Below are 16,575 nucleotides of genomic sequence, written 5' to 3' on the forward strand. Positions count from 1 at the left end.
GAAATGGATAAAAGTAATAGGTTCCAGTAATGGCACACAAACAGCTCTGAAGTGGAGCCAAGATGTTTTATTAACTATGCCACCAGCAGAATGCTTAATCTTCAGATAAAGTTGCTATGGAAAGAGGGAAGATGAAATATTCTCTCAGCATATGTGCTCTTACCAAGAGCCTTTATTTAGCCTTTAAGCATTGCCCACGCCCACCCACTGCAATTCCATTGTCAATGAAGCCACAGCCACTTAAAACATTTCTCAAGTTTTTGATCCCCAAGATAGAACCCAAGTGTTACCTTAGAAAAGGCCAGTCATGAACAGAATGAGACTGAACTACTTGGGAACAGTTAGGCATCTGAGCCAGGGACATGCAGAACCAGAAGCATACAATTACCTAAATGCACAAAAAAATCTCGGATCCATTTGCCCTTAATTGCTAGGATGAAGGCTGCAAACAAACAAACATACAAAAGCCACTGGGAAAATAATGGAGAAAATCCTTCTGTTACCCTGATAGCAGGGAGTGCTAGGGATAAAGAAAGATTTGGACCACTTTCCTGATAGGGAGAGCCCAAGTACTAAGAATCTGAATTAGAATAAGGGGCTAAAAGACAGGATGTATGGATTAAAATCAAGAGGCCACTGATAAAAAGTTACATTTTAAGGACCATCCTATAGGCTTTCTTCTTCAGTGACTGGGAAAAGCACTAGATGCTTGGAATTTATAACACAAATGAATATGTCATCATTTATAAACCTGGAATAATCTCAAAGGTTCGACTTCAATGGATCACACAAGAACACATGCACCCATGTTCTGAACAAGGTCGCTTCTGGGTAACCATCAACAGCTCAGTACACATAGGCCAACCTGTGTTCCCAGCCAACTGGCAAAATATGAAGCATTTAGACACAAACAAGTTAAGTGTTCATTTATCTAAGCTGTGAATACCATCTTAGCCCCCCCACCCCAGGAGTATGGTGCCATTAGGGAACAAAGTATCAGTAGGCAGCTTCCGCTCCACATGCCTCTACTTCACTCCCAACTCTACCTTGTTTAAACCCTCATTCCAGACATTTCTCATCTCACTGTCTACAGGGACAATGACTACACAACATTCCTTCTCTAAAAATAATCTGGTTCTGGAGAAGGGGTCTTCTGCTTTTGGCCTCCTGACACAACCCCCACCCCATTTTTTTTTTTTTTTTTTTGGTCACAACTCCCCTTTGACTCATGGAAGATACTCCTCTTGACTGCCGTGTACATAAACATCTCTTTTATGACAATAGGAGCTTTCAGATCTGCCAACTTAACTAGCACTGGGTGCTTACTCGGTCAGTGACAAAAATGTTCTTTGCCTAAATTTTCCACCATATTTGCTGTTATTTTTAAAAGAGTTTGTTTGTTTGTTTGTGAGAGTAAGAGAGTGTCATGGCGGGGGGGCGCGGGGAGAGAAGCAGAGGGAGAAGGAAAAGCAGACTCCATGGTGAGCACAGAGCCTGATGGGGGTCTTGATCCCATGACTCAGAGATCATGACCTGAGCCGAAATCAAGAGCTGGAAGCTTAAACTGAATGAGCCACTCCAGGAACCCCTGACATTATTAATATTTGAATTATCCAGGATGGATAACCCACTTAAAGCTATCCATATGCCAACCCAACATCATCAAGTTTGCTAATAAACCATGAAGGAGAATGACTCGGGCATTCTCCTTTATGGACACATAAACATAGGGCATATGTTTTCATGGATCAGGAAAGGTTAGGGGCGCCTAGGTGGTTCAGTCGGTTAAGCTTCCAGACTCTTGATTTCAGGTCAGATCACAATCTCAGAGTTGTGAAATCAAGCTCTGCGTTGGTCTCTGCACTGCACATGGAGACTGCTTAGGAGTCTCTCTCTCCTTCTCCCTCTGCTTCTGCCTTTCCTCCTCCCCAGCTGTGCTCACCAAAAAATAAACAAACAAATAAACAAATAAAAATAAAAGGAAAGGTTAAGCACCAAAGCAGGCTGCCGTGATGGGAAACCCTACATAGCCTCAGTGTACTGGGTTCCCAGAGTGGAGTGGAAGGAAGGGAAGGTAACCTGAGCCTAGTCAAAATAAAAATAAATGAGAAAATTAAGGAAAAGAGATCTATGGGAATGTAAAACAGCTGTTCCCATACAGGGATCTTACCCTCCTCAAAGGAGTTCCCTTGTTGTTGTTGTTTTCCTATGTAAGGTTGATTCAAAAAGTAGCATTCCCGGGGCACCTGAGTGGCTCAGTCGGTTGAGCGACTGCCTTCAGCTCAAGTCATGATCCTGAAGTCCTGGGATTGAGTCCTGCATCGGGCTCCCTGCTCGGTGGGGAGTCTGCTTCTCGCTCTGACCCTCCCCCTTCTTCTGCTCTCTCTCTCTCTCTCAAATAAATAAATAAAATCTTTAAAAAAAAAAAAAGTAGCATTCCCACTCATGGGTCCCTTCTGAATTCTGTGTTTCTAACATCCTACTCCTACCCATACCTGCACTGGGGTAGTCACTAGCAAAGAAACTTTGGGTTAAACCTAGTACAATCTCTTATTTAATCTTACTGCCTCCAAGAGAAGTAATTTAAGTAACTCAGAGAATTTGATTGACTTCCTCCTAGTCAAGTAAATGGCAGAATCAAGATTTGAACCAGTCTGTTTGCCCATAATGCCCCCAATATCCTTTCCGCTGCACTGTAACAGCAGCCTTTAAGAGATGAAAGGATTTGAACAGGGATGGAGTCTGAAGCTCATAAAATATTTGGAAATCTTTCTGGCAGTTACTGTATGAATCGGTTTTCTTTTTAAGCCCTCAACTTAAAAATGGGAAGGGGCAGATTTTATCCAGTGGTATCCAGAGCACAAGCTCCACTGTATCCCCCAGGACATTTCATCATATTGCCAACACTGAATAGTTCATGAGAGCTTGCACACCTAGAATGGGGGATGCAATGGCTGGACTAAAGCAGGTGCTCAGTAAGTACTTGTTGAATGGCCAGTGTTTCAGGAGAGGGCGATTCTTTTTTTCTTTTCAGGATTTTTATTTATTTATTTGCCAGAGAAAGAGCACAAGAGGGAGAGTGGCAGGCAGAGGGAGAAGCAGGCTCCCCATTGAGCAGGGAGCCCTATGCAGGACTCGATCCCAGGACCCTGAGTCATGACCTGATCCGAAGGCAGACACCTGATTGACTGAGCCACCCAGGCATCCCAGGAGAAGGCAACTGTAGAATAAGTACTACCCATAGGAGGACAGATGGAAGGTCTCATGTCTTAAAGAATCAACTACCATAGACCTAAAGCTTATCAACCAAACTGACCTTTCTGCCAAAGCTGATTTGGAATACAACTTCAGTAACTTCTGGGCCTGAAGAATAACTAAAGGGTCTCAACATCTATAAACTCAGACCATGGGAAAACTTTCTATTCTCCCATACAATGTGACCTCATCTGGTTTCTCTTCATGGCAGCAACTTTATTTATTTATTTACTTTCTCTTTCAAATCATTTAAATAAGCTTGCAATGATTCAAACTGTGGAAGGAGGATTCAAACTTGTTCCCTTAAGAGGGATGCTACCATGACTGCTTCACACAAGCATGATCAAAGGCAGTGATGAGACCAGATTCCCAAGAGCAAGGGTGGTAAGAAGGCTTCAAGGCTCAGTTTGAAGAGCTTAGTTTCACAAAGTCTCTGAGCGGTAGCAAAAGAGACATGAAATGTAAGGGACCCTCAGAGGGCACGGTTGCTGGGTCATGAACACCTCGAAGCGTTTCTTGACGGTGATTCAGTGTTGAGAGTATTCGTCATCTGGGGAGAACTGAGCAGGATGGGCCGAGCAGGTCTGCTGTCCCACAGGGTCAGGCTTCTTCAGCATACAGACCCAGTCTCCCTGCTCGTTGAGATAATACTGGAGAAACACAACCACACCAAAGCCAGAAGTTCCAATTCTGCCCATGGCAGCAATTTTAATACAGGTCTTTCCTCCTTCTTCCTGCCCAAACTGGTAACTAGGAAATCCACAGAGCCAAGAGACTGATGGTGACAATGGCTATAGGAAGAATTATGGCTGCCATTTGTTTAAGTCATCCAAGGCTGTGTACACAGAATCCGAACAGTGAATGGGCTTCAGGGAGGCTTGATAGTCTCTCTCCTGGTTTCTGGGTTTCAAATGACTGAATACAGCTGCTACTGTACAGTTTAGGTATAATGATTATTAGAGAATAGATTTTTATCAGTCCTGGAGATTTGTATAAACCAGATTTCTTCTATCTGAAATAGCTAAAGATGCCAGTATCAGTAAAATATCAAAATAACAACGTTATCAAAAATAACAGTATATATGAGAACTTAGGGTCTCCTCTCTCCATTACTTAGCTAGACTGGACCCATCAACAGGAGGATCAAGTTGGCAAAGAGTCAGGCAGGGAATATTCTTTGCTAAGAACTATGTAAGCTACAAAATGTCCCTTCAGCTGATGATTCACAGACCTGTAACCCTCAGGCAAATAATACATTATATGTTAATTTAAAAGAAAAGTCCCTTCAGGTTAGGGGCCTGATGCAGATCAACCTCAACCCATGGTTACTGAGCTGAGTCAAGACCTCATCACTAATAATGGACACCAATGACTGAAACAGCACATACCCGGGGAAAACCACCTCATTCATTCTTCAGCTGTCATTTGTTTATCCACTTCTGTACAAACCAACGGTCATTTCTCTCAGTCATCTGTTCTGACTGGCCCACCTAACACGTTGGCATCACTCTGTAGGGTTTTTTTCTTTTTTTTTTTTACAAAGCCAAAATTCTACATCTCCATCTTCCCTTTGGTTCAAATGGGAATGGGATGCTAGGGAGGTGAAGAAGGCTATAAATCCCCTTACCTATTTTCCTGCAAGGTCTTAGAAAAGCAGTGGACCATCTTACAAGATTCTGGTATCAGTGACTGACTCACTACCACAGGGGGATCCCAGGAAACAAGGGACTCAGAGAAAACACCTTACTCAGAACCCCAACAAACACCATTCTAAAATGCCAAAGCCAAGTGTCCCTCCAGAGAAGACAAAGGGCTAAGTGTATAGTCCTCATTTCCCTTCCCTTTACCTATGCTCCCCTTTCTACAACATTCAGCCAGAGATTTGTCCCCTCAGGACTTTCAAGGGTCAGGACACCACTCCCATTTCTTGACAACTTGTTACTTCTGTTCTTTGTCAATTTTATTTGCTTTAACAAAATCCTCTAAGAATGATGATGTTTTCAGCTCAAGAAGTAAAAGCAGCCAGGTTAAGATTTCTTGATACTTTAGTCTAAGGCCAGTACTCTGTTACTCAGAAATGCAAATTTATCTACTGCCATCTTAATTTCCTGTCTTCCATCAGCCCCTTCCAATCATCTGGTCCCTGTTCCGGGTCCCTTACTACCACTTTCACACTTCACCCTCCCTAATCTCAGTGTTACCCACCATTTCCCCATCCCATTCTCAGAGGGGTGTTTGTCCTACCCATTAATTAATGGAAGGGGGGAAAAAACCCCAAAAACTCTGACAGCAAAATTAATACTGGTATTTTATCCAGTTGATTGATTTGGGATTTATTTTATAACAAAATACTTAACATGTCCTGTTCTGTAGCCCCAACTGCCATTGAGGACCTCTTCCCAGTAAAATTGATAAGTTGCTCTTAGATTTCTGTTTTGTTTTGTTTTAAGTTTTAACTTTTTTTAGTAATCTCTACATGGGGCTCAAACTCATGAACCTGGGATCAAGAGTTGCATACTCTTCTGACTGACCCAGCCAGGTGCCTCCTAGAACATTGTTAATGGTGATATTTAAACAAACAAACAAACAAAAAACCCTTGCACTCCTGGGTGGCTCAGGTCATGATCTCAGGGTCCTGGGATTGAGCCCCAGTTAGGTTCCCTGCTCAGTGGGGAGCCTGCTTCTCCCTCTCTTCCCAGCTCATGCTCTCTCCATCTCTCTCTCTCAAATAAATAAATAAAATCTCAAAAAAAAAAAAGAAAAGAAAAGAAACCCTCAATACTCAGATAAAAATGACAGATTATGGTAAAGGAAATGCTTTTAGCATTTCATGGGCAGATCCTATCTGGTGGGCTCTAGGTTGGAATATCAAACAAAATTATGCAGAATGTATTAATAGGGCAAGATAATGAGTAAATACATAAAAGAGTGGTACCACTTTACAGGGGGAGGGGTGCAGAGAAGTTGAAAAAGGTGGCAGTGGTTACTCAAATAATAAAATGGATATCAAATCACTGTAATTACACAGTCCTTCCCTAACCTCGGAGATACCAAAGAATCCAATGGTTTAATTCAGTCCTCATTCTACTTATGGGACCTATCAGCAATATCTGATATAGTTGCCTCCCCTTTCTTCACTGCCTTCCTAGGACCACCTTCTCATGGTTTTTCTCTTATGTAATTGGTCACTCCTTCTTGCTTTCCTTTTTGGCTGCTCTCCCCGACTCCGTAACACTGGAATGCCTTAGAGCTCAGTGGTTGCTTCCCTTCTCTTGACTAGCTATACTCACTTGTTTGCTGATCTCACCCAGTCTTGTGGCTTTAAACACTACTTATATGCAAACAAAACTCAAATTTTTATCTCTAGTTCAGAACTTCTCTTGAACTCTCGAATTTCATACCTCTATTATCCAAACTGTTCAACATCCATCTCCACCTGGATGTTTAATAAGAGACATCTCAAACTCTACCTGCTCCTCCTCTCCCCTAGTCCAATCTATCAGGAAACCATGATCAGGATTTACCTTCAAAAAACGTCTAGACTGAAACCTCTATTACCTTGATTTAAGCCACCACCACCATCACTCACCTGTATCATGGGGGACTCCTACTAGTTCTCCTCATTCCTATCCTTGGCAGCCCCATGCCCACCATCTATCCTCAATTCCACAGCCAGAGTGATACTGTTAAATTAAGTTAGATCATGTCACTCCTCTGCTCAGAATTCTCTAATGGGTCTTCTGTTTCACCCACAGTAACAGCCTAATGGGACACCCTTTGTGCCCTACTTAACCCTATTATTCCCCTCCCCCTTACTCTACCTCAAAACACAGTTTTCCTTGTTATTTCTCAAACACATGAGGCACATTCTCATTTCAGAACTTTGCATTGGGTTGACCTAAAATGTTCTTACCCCAGATTTCTGCATGGCTAACTCCCTTACCACTTTGAGGTTTTGCTCAAATGTGATCTTCTCAAAGAGGTCTTACTGAACATCCTACCTAAAAAGCTGCAATTCCCTGACCCCCCAATACCACTTCCATACCCCCTTATTCTACTCTATGTTATCCTTTTCCTTAGCATTTCTAACCTATTAAACATAATCTAATTTATTGTGTTTATTGTTTATTGTAAGTTTCTCTTGGTAGAACATAAGCTTGATGATGGCAGGGGTCTTTTGATATTTAATCAAGCCTCGAACAGTGCCCAGCATGGACTAGGTTTTCAATAAATGTTTGACAAGTGAATGAAAAGATATGAGTGTATTTGACTGCAGAATATTAGTATACCAGATAAAACTCAATCTCCATTAGTGTCCCCATCATCCAATGTGTGGGGTATCCAAGTGTTTCTCCATCTTCCTTCTGACAAATTTGGATATTTCTTTTATGGCATTTTTACTATAGTAAGAGCAGAGAAATAAAGGGGCTAAAATCCTATCCATCAGTCATGGTCCTCTGGAATGCTGTTTTCCATGAAAACTTTACTGATCCTCAAAATCTCTTCAAGCCTCCCTTCATTATCTTTTTCTATGGGCCCTGAAACCCCACTTTTAAATTCAGCATGTGCATACACACACATCCCCTTTTCTCGTCTTTCTTAGACTAGAAGTTCTTTGAGGACAAGAAAGTATTTATTCTTTCAGTCACCCATAGGGTTTTGCATAATGTCTTTTTTTTTAAGATTTTATTTATTTATTTGACAGAGATCATAAGTAAGCAGAGAGGCAGGCAGGGTGGGGGGGAGGCAGACTCCCCATTGAGCAGAGAGCCCAATGCAGGGCTCAATCCCAGGACCCTGAGATCATGACCTGAGCCACAGGTAGAGGCTTAACCCACTGAGCCACCCAGGCACATCGGGTTTTGCATATTGTCTTTTTTTTTTTTTAAAGATTTTATTTATTTATTTGACAGAGAGAGATGACAAGCAGGCAGAGAGGTAGGCAGAGAGAGAGGAGGAAGCAGGCTCCCTGCTGAGCAGAGAGCCCGATGCGGGGCTCGATCCCAGGACCCTGAGATCATGACCTGAGCCGAAGGCAGCGGCTTAACCCACTGAGCCACCCAGGCACTCCAGCATATTGTCTTATGTTAGGATACTCAGTAAGTGAACAGACTGAAGTAAATCCCCGTATCATTTTCTCTGGAGCAAGGCTTGAAAGAGAAGGCTAAAGCTATTATCTACCAAAATGAGGTTTGGCAGGTACCTTTTGAGGCAATTAATCTATTTCATTCTTGATACCACTGGTAGAATTAAGAGGTTCCTGTTCTGAGGGGCAAGGGACTACTTCTTTACCTTGCTATGTCTAAAAGAGTTGTCCAAATAACCTGAGTAATTCCAAAAGGCCTGAGTGAACATCCCCTGTGTCTCTAAGCTTCAAACCACAAGAATTAAATCAGAGTAGGGAGGGGCGCTTGGGTGACTCAGTCGGTGAAGTGTCTGGGGATCAAGTCCCCATATCAGGCTTCCTGCTCAGCGGGGAGCTTGCTTCTCCCTCTCCCTCTGCCACTCCACCTACTTGTAATCTCTTTCTCTGTATCAAATAAATAAATAAATTTCTTAAAAAAAGAAAATGATTAAATCAGGGTGTTGGATGCCTCCTAAGGAATCACATAACTACCTAAGACTTAAAGAAAAAAAAAAAGTCCGATGGGGACAGTCAATGCTCAGTTAAAGCTCAAAGAGCTCCACAGGCAGCAGTGCTTAACTGCACAAAAAGTAAATTATACTAGTTCTTCTTTGATCATCTGTATATCACATGTGTTTACAACCAACTACTTGTGACCAATTAAAAACAATTGTTCTTCCAGGCATAAGGGAGGGGGGGAAAAAGGCAGATGCCCAGGCCTAACTCACTGAGAGTGAAGACAGGTCTAGAAAAAGGAGGAGACACAGAGCACACACACATGTGCAGGCCCATGAAAATGCATTTACAGCTGTTTCCATTGGCCTGCTGGCAGTGGGGGTGGCTGCAGTGACTGGGCAGTGAAACTGCATGTTTTCCCCTCTGTTCAGGGAAAAATCTGTCACAGAACCTTACCCCTCTTCAACTACCAATGAATCAAGAGCAGCCTTGATGCAACAACTCAACCAGCCATTCCTGAGGGAGAGGAAGACAAAGTCTTGGACTCTAAGGAGTTTTTCAGAGAAGAGTCCAAAGGGAGAAAGCTTTCTTCCGGAGGAGTAACAGTCATGGCAGAGCAGCTGCTAAACACCCTCACCGGCACCCTCAGGAGGTGGATGTTATTACGCTGGCTGTACTGTTGATAGCACTAATGTTCTTGTCTTACAGATGAAGAAATAAGTTTGGCAAGATTAAACAATTTTTCCGAAGCAGAAACTAGACGAATGGATCAGGAGTTAAATGCAGGCCTACCAACTCTATTACATTATGTTTCTTTCCATAAACAGGAAGGTCTTCACATAGAAGCAGATCTCAAGGGAAACAAGTCTTATCTGTAAAAACCCTAAAGCCCTTTCCAACAAGAATTAGGGGAAAGGGAAGGAGAAGATAATAAGAAGATTTTCCAGAGACACCCACATGTTGCCAAATTCATTACTTCCATACCTAAGTTACTAGGGAGCAAATGCTTTGGAAATTACGGATCTGTGGACGACGATCCTACTCTACAAGGCAGTAACAACGTCTTATATTTGAAAACACACATTTTTCAGAAAGCTCCCGAGACTGTTAAATCATTTCATGATATGAGGACTTGGGAGGGGAATGGTTTTTACAGCAGAAACTAAAGCTCAGACAATTGCTGTTATATAACTTGCCTAGAATCACTCCATCAGCTAGTTAGTGGCAGCACTGGACTGGAATCCAGGTATGATTTTGAGCCTAATGCTCTTTCCAATATACCACACTGGCTCTATACATAATTGCTGGTCTGTTTATTTTATCTTCAGAATCACCACATTAAAACAGATGCTCTTCCTACATACTTGAGAGGTGTAAAACATTCTGATGGGCTTTTTCTTTGCCACAGCCAAATTCCCAGTTCTAGTCCTTTAATTTTTGGAGAGGTTTTTAGAAAATGAGTTATTATTTGACATCAACTGAAAACCTGAGCCTAACCTTGCCAGGTATTAAGTTTTATGGTGGTTATTAGCTCTCATATCTCAAAATGATTTCCTGGGGCACCTGGGTGGCTCAGTGGGTTAAGCTTCTGCCTTCGGCTTGTGTCATGACCTCAGGGTCCTGAGATAGAGCCCTACATCAGGCTCTCTGCTCAGCGGGGAGCCTGCTCCCCCCCAACCCTCTCTGCCTCCCTACTGCCTACTGTGATCTCTCTCTTTCAAATAAAATCTTAAAAAAAAAAAAATGATTTCCTTAGCTTACAATGAAGCCCTATGCAAATTACTTAAGAGATTAAGAGTTTATACTGTTTATATAATAAATACATTTCATCTCTTTGGAGTTTGGAACTGCAATTCCCCAGTGACTTTCTGTCTTTCTGAACAGGAGAGTAGAGAAAAAAAGAATGTCCTTGCTTTTGGCTAATGCTCAGGACTGCTCTCCGTCTAGTTTTCTCAGCATCTGGTATGCACTGTGAAGCACACAGCAGGTCTGCAATAAATGCTGATGGCCCGTTGGACCATTAAGGAATAGAACAGCAAGGCTGCTTCCCCATATTAGCCTGCCTTAGTATCTTCTGTTCAACAAGAATGCAGGCATGCACTGAGAGAACAAACTCAGCCTCGTCCCATATTTTGATTAAATCAAAGAGGAGACAGATTCGAGTAAGGATTTCCCCACGGATTTCCCCACAGACTTTTTGTCATCTAAGCATTCAAAGCTAGAACCCAAGGGCCACATCTAGTCCTCATATGTCTGGCTTGCCAAACACTGCTGAGTATTTTTAAAATTATGAATTGTCAACATTTAAATATAGAGACGTTACATATAAAAATGAGAGGGGCTAAGTATCCCAGAAGCCAGGCTTAAGAGTAGGGCCAGAACCAGGGGGAATTAAAAGCCTGTATAAAGAGCAGTTACACCATTATACTCCTCCTCTGAGCACATATGGCCAGGTAGCTCCCCATTCCCCAACAGGCAGAGACCTAGGGGTTGCAAGCTGAAGTCAACCTAAAGAGGTTTTGGACTGGAGACACCAGGTGCAGTGGAGGGTGGGATCAAGCAGAAATCTGTGCATAGACCTGTGAGATTCACAGCTCTATTCCCTTATTTGGCTCTTAGAGTCATGGCTCAAATGCCAGGCAAATATCCTGCAGATCCTAGATAAAGATTCCCTTCTGGAAAGGTAGCTGATTTCAAGAGTAGAAAGGCAACAGAGAATGTCCAAAACTGAAAATTCAAAGATAGCATGAATTATAGGAAGATAAAGGAACTGTTGCATTTTTAAAAAATAAGTTTTATAATATCTTAATTTGATTAAAAATTATATACCTGTATTATTTTGATAACAAGAAGTACTTAATTATAAAAACTGTGAAAGTTATAGAAAAAGATTAAAAAGAACAGAAAGAAAAAGGAAAGCTATATTAAGAAAGGAAAAGAATGTGGGTGGGTCGTCAGAAGAGTGGCAGGAAGGTTGAATTCCCCAAATGAGCCAAGGTTTATGAAAAATAATCACAAAAGGTGCTTAGTTACATGCAGAACAAGATGACGATCAAAGAGACAGACTTACTGTGATAACCTGATGATGCAATGTGGAATGGTAATAAAGAGAAAACAAACCCCTCAATTACGAGTTAGTGAATCCAACAAGAAAGACAAGCAATCATAAGGTCCTGTTCTTTGTCTTGTGTACAAAGAAATCCAAGCATCAAATAAAGAATGGGGATCCAGTACCAACGACAGCCCATGTAGACACCATGGGGGCCCCTAACCAACTCTAAGTTTGAGCAGATCACAGGTTCTGTGACCTCCAAAAACAGTTTATGTGATCTTGAGTGTACTTCCTGAAACACCCTGCAACACACTTAATATCAAGGAGCCAAGATTTTCCTCTGGTCTAGCCAGGCTTCATCTGCTGAGCTTATTTAGTTAATCCTTAAACAAAGGTAGAACAAATCTGGAGGAGAGAAATCAGTACAGTAAAGAAACATAAAATCATTTCTTTTGGGGTGCCTGGGAGGCTCAGTGGGTTAAGCCTCTGTCTTCAGCTCAGGTCATGATCTCAGGATCCTGGGATCAAGCCCCGCATCAGGCTCTCTGCTCAGCAGGAATCCTGCTTCCCTCCCTCCTCTCTGCCTGCCTCTCTGCCTACTTGTGATCTCTTTCTGTCAAATGAATAAATAAAATTTTTTAAAAAATCATTTCTTGGGACGCCTGGGTGGCTCAGTTGGTTAAGCGGCTGCCTTCGGCTCAGGTCATGATCCCAGCGTCCTGGGATCGAGTCCCACATCGGGCTCCTTGCTCCGCGGGGAGCCTGCTTCTCCCTCTGACACTGCCTGCCACTCTGCCTGTGCTCGCTCTTGCTCTCTCTCTCTCTGACAAATAAATAAATAAAATCTTAAAAAAAAAAAATCATTTCTTTGAGAAAATGCAAAACTGAACATCGGGGCGGGGGTGGGCGGAAGATGCTATCTCTGGAGAGATCTAGAAGAGGACAGGAAAGCTACCTTCAAATGAGCAAAAGGCTACGAAGAGGAAGAGAGGCCATTCTCATTAAGACAGCATTCAACTCCCGGGAAACAGAGTAAGACTTACGGAAGAACTTTCTAATTGCTGGAGTTACCCTGGAGCAACAAGCACTTTATTATGCTGGACATCCTGGCATAGATTTAAGTCACTCCTCAATAAAAGTGTACTTTACACATGTAAGTTGAAACTCAAGAAAAAAATTATTGTCGGGGTGGGTACGTGAACAGAAAATTTTATAGTCAAATACCCCTGTAGTATCCGTGAGGATGAATGCCAGGATGACTTGTTTTCATGTTTAGTTGAGAAAATTGTATTTTTATTGTGATTTATTCTTTGACCCACACATATTTCCAAATTTGTTTCATCATTGAGAAATTAAAAAGATACAGAAAACAGCACAAGAAGTGGAGCTTAATAAAGTTTTTTAAGGTGAACACTATTAGAACTGACATTCAAGTCAAAAAATGGCATTTTTTTCTGGCCATTTGCCATGCCTCATGTGCCTCATTTCAATTACAACCCTTTTCCTCCCATGAAATCGGCTATTACCTGATCTTTATATTAATCACCTCCCTGCATTTTTAATGATTTTATTCATCCAAGTGTGCATTTCTAAATAGTTTCATCTGGTTTTTGTTTTAATATGTCATTTATGTTTCCTTTTTGTTTTTTAAGATTTTATTTATTTATTTGACAGAGATCACGAGTAGGCAGAGAGGCAGGCGGGGGGGGGGGAAGCAGGCTCCCTGCTGAGCAGAGAGCCCAATGTGGGGCTCGATCCCAGAACCCTGGGATCATGACCCGAGCGGAAGGCAGAGGCTTTAACCCACTGAGCCACCAAGCACCCCATCATTTATGTTTCTTATACAATAGGCTTCTTCCTGTCCATCCTTTCCTTTTTTCAGTAGGATGTATTTACTAGAGAAAATGGGCCCTTTGACCTAACATTTCTAAACTCTGGATTTTGTGGACTGTAAGCTCACAATGTAGTACAATATGTTCCTCTGTCCTCTGTGCTTCCTGCAAACTGAAAGCTGGATCCTGAGGTTTTATTCAGAGTTGTTTTATTTGGCAAGCCTATCAGTAGTATTGTGTTCTTTTTATCAGAAGGCACATAATGTCTAATTGCCTTTCTTATTAAGATGTTGCACACCTGTCACTCCTCAGTATTTAGATGCATTAATTCACTGAGGGCTGCGAAGCAATTGCATTAAAATTCTGTAATTTCTTTTTTAAAAGTGTATTTATTAAACCTACATTTTTGGTAGATATTTTCCCTGGATATAGAATTTTAGGTTGGCAGGTTTTAATTCTCTAAGCGCCTGAGAGATATCATTCTATTATATTCTGGTTTCCATAATTTGGCCATCACTCTTACTGTTGCTCATTTACAGGTAATTTGTATATTCTCTCAGGTTGCTTTTGGGCTTTTTCTCATTATCTTTTGTCTCTGACGTATGATGTGCCTAAGTGTATTGTATTTATCCTGTTTGTGGTTACTGAGTTTCTTAAATCTGAGAATTAGTCTATTTCATTTGTTTTAGAAAATTCTTCTAGCTATTGTCTCTTCATATATTGCTTCTGCTTCATTTTCTCTCTCTTATCCTCCTGGGACTTCAATTTCATCTATGCTGAATCATCTGTGCACCTCTTATCTCTTACACTGTGCTCTTTCTGTTCTCTGTTCCCATTGTCCTTTGATAGCTTTTATTAACCTGCCTTTTATTCACCAAGCCTGTCCACTCACTGCAGGTTAAACCCGTGCAATAAAGTCTTAGTTTTAGATACAGTTTTCAGTTTTATAATGTCTATGTGATTTTCTAAATAGATTACAATTCTCCACTGAAATTCTCCATCTTTTTTTTCTATTTTGTTTGTTTATAACATTTGAAGTCCTTATCTGTTAACTTCAATATATGGATAATACTGTGGATGGCTCCTCTCGATTATTTTTTCACTCTTGATTACTAGCCACATTTTCATGCCTCATTATTTGTTATCATATGCTAGACATGGAGTATAAAAAAACCATAGAGACTGCTATGGACTAAATTATCTCCCCCAAACCATATGCTGAAGCCCTAAATCCTAATTTGACTGTATTTGGAGATAGGGCCTTTAAGGAAGTAATTAAGGTTAAATGAAGTTATAATCCAATGAGATCAGTATCCTCGTAAGAAGAAGGGACACCAGTGATGTATGTGCACAGAGAAAAGGTCATGTGAGCACACAGTGAGAAGGTGGTCATTTGCAAGCCAAGGAGAAAGGCCTCAGGAGAAATCAAACTTGCCGGCACCTTTCTCTTGGACTTCTAAGCTCCAGAACTGTGAAAAGATGTATTTTTGTGGTTTAAGTCGCCCATTTTGTGGGATTTTGTTATCGCAGCCCTAGCAGACTAACACACAGACCAAAGCTGATTTCCTCCTTATGGCATTCCCCATTCTACTCTTGAGAAAATAAAGTAAGGGCTTGATCATCCTCAATCTAATCGGGAGGAACCAGTTCAGTGCTGGGTTGCTTCTTTAGTAAGAATACATCTACTTCTGGCTTCAGATATCTCAAGTCAAGACCTAGAGTGTGCTTGTTGCAGGTGCCTTTCTCAAACTGTGGTCTGTGTCCTAAGCACCAGGAGATTACGGGATAGTTCACTGATCCTTCCTGGTCCAGCCCAAAGCCTTTTGGGCCTTTTTTTTTTTTTTTTTTTCAAATTAATCTCTAAGTCCAATGTGGGGCTTGAACGCACAACCCTAAGATCAAGAGCTGCAGCTCTACAGACTGAGCCAGCTAGGCGCCCCACCTCTTGGGCTTTTAATGAAGAGTCTGGCAAGTCTCTGTTGTTCTCTGCTCTGAATGTTCTGAGATTTTAAGCTTAGCTCTTTATCCTCCTTTCCCAGGTATGCTCTGGCAAAAGCTCCATAGAGCAGGCCCCTCCCATGGCGGGGTGCGGGGGTGGGCGGGGCTTTGTCTCCAAAATACTGTGTTAAGGTGGGACCCACCTGCATTCCGCCTCTCAGGGCCAGTCCCATAGTTCCCAGGATAACCCTAGCACTCAGCAAATGTCCTACAGGGAAGATTGGCCATGGGATTGGGGCACCTCTAGATTCTGTCATATCAACCCACGTGACCAGAGCAAATTCTGATTTCTTCTGTGGTGGCCCAATCTGCAGGCTCTGTGCACATGCCCCAGGACAGACAAGGGGCAGCACCTGTGGGTGGGCTAGAAGGGCTCTGCCTTCTTCAGAACTTGAGTGTTTCTAGCACACTTTGTTGCCACAGACACCTTTATGGCTTTTGTGACTATTGTAGTTACTGTGCAGTGGGAGCCACCACTGTATACTCTGTGGGATCTGAAGCCCTACAAGTAATTTTTTTTTAATTAAAAAAATTGTTTTTTAAATATTTTATTTATTTGACACAGAGAGTGATCAAAAGTAGGCAGAGAGGGGGAACCAGGCTCCCCGCCGAGCAGAGTGTGTGGGCCTCCATCCCAGGACCCTCAGATCATGATCTGAGCTGAAGACAGAGGCTTTAACCTTTAACTCACTGAGCCACCCAGGCGCCCAAGCACTTTTTTTTTTTTTTTAAGATTTTATTTATTTATTTGGCAGAGAGAAAGAGATCACAAGGGACGCCTGGGTGGCTCAGTTGGTTAAGCAGCTGCCTTCGGCTCAGGTCATGATCCCAGCGTCCTGGGATCGAGTCCCGCATCG

The 16,575-nt window shown here is 42.0% G+C and overlaps 1 protein-coding gene and 1 pseudogene across 2 annotated transcripts in view; both read right to left on the reverse strand.

Moving 5' to 3' along the window:
* DCAF5 (DDB1 and CUL4 associated factor 5) overlaps positions 1-16,575 on the reverse strand; it is a 102,346-nt gene that overhangs the window by 10,431 nt on the left and 75,340 nt on the right. The gene's annotated exons all lie outside the window — the stretch shown is intronic.
* Positions 3,678-3,953, reverse strand: LOC132029197 (H/ACA ribonucleoprotein complex subunit 3-like; annotated as a pseudogene).

This window comes from Mustela nigripes, chromosome 13, assembly GCF_022355385.1.
Source record: "Mustela nigripes isolate SB6536 chromosome 13, MUSNIG.SB6536, whole genome shotgun sequence".
Lineage (NCBI taxonomy): Eukaryota > Metazoa > Chordata > Mammalia > Carnivora > Mustelidae > Mustela > Mustela nigripes.